At 51.5% G+C, this 1,655-nt stretch overlaps 1 pseudogene; it reads right to left on the bottom strand.

Annotated features, from left to right (window-relative positions):
• Positions 1–1,082, bottom strand: part of LOC102870258 — a 29,626-nt pseudogene extending 28,544 nt beyond the window's left edge.
• Positions 1,083–1,655: the final 573 nt, after the last annotated feature.

The following is a 1,655-nucleotide window of genomic DNA, read 5'->3' as shown; positions in this document are numbered from 1 at the left end:
AAGACTCCAAGGTCTTGAAATCCCAAATTGTCATGGCTCCATCGATGCCAGTAGTGCAGAATTTACGACAGTCTTGCTTGTCCACCTCATAAATGGGTGCCTGAGTGATGCTATTCTGGTGCAGCATCTCCAAAGCCCTGTTGCGGTCCTCGGTGGTGGCCCGCTTGTCCATGTAGAGGAAGCGTTCCATGGCCGACATGTTGCGCTGGATGCTCGGAATGTCCAGTTTGGAGAGGAAGGTCATGCAACCATGGTCGTCATAGTTGAAGAGCCTCGGGCCGCAGTCATGGCTAAGCGGCCACGACGCTGTTCTCTGACACAAATGACACGCTCAGGAGGGGAAGGAACTCCGTCTTCAGAGTGGAGACCTGCACGCTTTTGGAGGCATCAGCTGCGGGCACGGTGCTGTTACGGCTGACCCAGGCCAGGCGGCTCCCGCTGGCGGAGAAGCTGACGCCGTGGACCCAGCACCGCCCGTGCCACTGCCACCAAACTCGGACATCAGCTGGCCAAAAGGCATCTTGCTGCCCCACGGCGTCCTGGCTGGCTTTTCATCCACTTCTTTAATGTAGGCAGACCACACCCTGCACTTGAAGTCCCGGAGCCTGCATCCAGCAGGACGTTGTTGGGATGCCAGTCCAAGCTGAGGACCGTGGAGTGGATGGGCTTCTTAATGTGCTTGCTGACCCACCAGTCGTTTTCGGACACGAAGTAGCAGACGGAGATGAGCTGTGCCCCACTGCCCACAGGGAACTTGTTCTCCAGCAGGGACCACTTCACGAAAGTGGCTGCCGGTTGATGCGCAGGATCACCATGGTGGGCTTCCAGACGACATCCTTCTGACTCCAGACGTAGGCATTGCGGTCTGCCCCACAGGTGACGATGTGGTCGCTTTTGGGTGCCCAGTCAATGTCTGTGGTGTGTCTGTTGTGTTCCTTGAGCTCATGAGCTTTCACCCACTGGCTCCCACTCTTCTTGTAGATGTGGACTTCATGATTATTGGGGCTCAGGGCAATCTGGTTGCGATTCCGATTCCGGGCATGGCAGGTGATTGGCTCGAGCAAAAACTGATGCAGGGACATTCTTCTTAGTGTTCTCGGAGGATAAAAAGCTGGGATCGGGCGGGCACGGAGCAGAGAATTCCCGGACTCTGGTCAGTCGACACGAACAGGCTCCCACGGGCGTGGGTGGAAGCCGGGGGCCCTACATCCTTATTTTTAGGTAAGTGTTGACTGTTGGTCTAATATAACTGCTTTTCAAAAAGGAGCCCAGTACTTATGATGATATTCGTTATTTTGGGGACCAATTTATTATTTAACTATAAGCCGACCTCATGACTTAATTTCAGTTTAAAGTTTGATGAATATTTCAGGACAACAGTCTTAGAGAATCTTAGTCTATTTGTGTTTCCTTTTTTCGTTTTTTTTTTTTAAGGAATTTGAGGTTCTGTTCCACATTTTTCTCCAATTCTATTGTTGTTGCTGTTATGTACTATTGGTCTAATGTACTGTTGGAACGTCTAGTTTGGAGAGGAAGGTCAAGCAACCATGGTCATCATAGTTGAAGGGCCGCAGTGATGGCCAGCGGCCATGATATTGTTCTGTAGTTTCCACACTCAGTTGGGTTGCCCTTCTTTGGGATGGGAACAAATATAG

This window comes from Elephantulus edwardii, unplaced genomic scaffold (genome assembly GCF_000299155.1).
Source record: "Elephantulus edwardii isolate Elephantulus edwardi_28Jun2011 unplaced genomic scaffold, EleEdw1.0 scaffold00056, whole genome shotgun sequence".
Lineage (NCBI taxonomy): Eukaryota > Metazoa > Chordata > Mammalia > Macroscelidea > Macroscelididae > Elephantulus > Elephantulus edwardii.
This window is presented reverse-complemented; position numbering and strand designations above follow the sequence as displayed.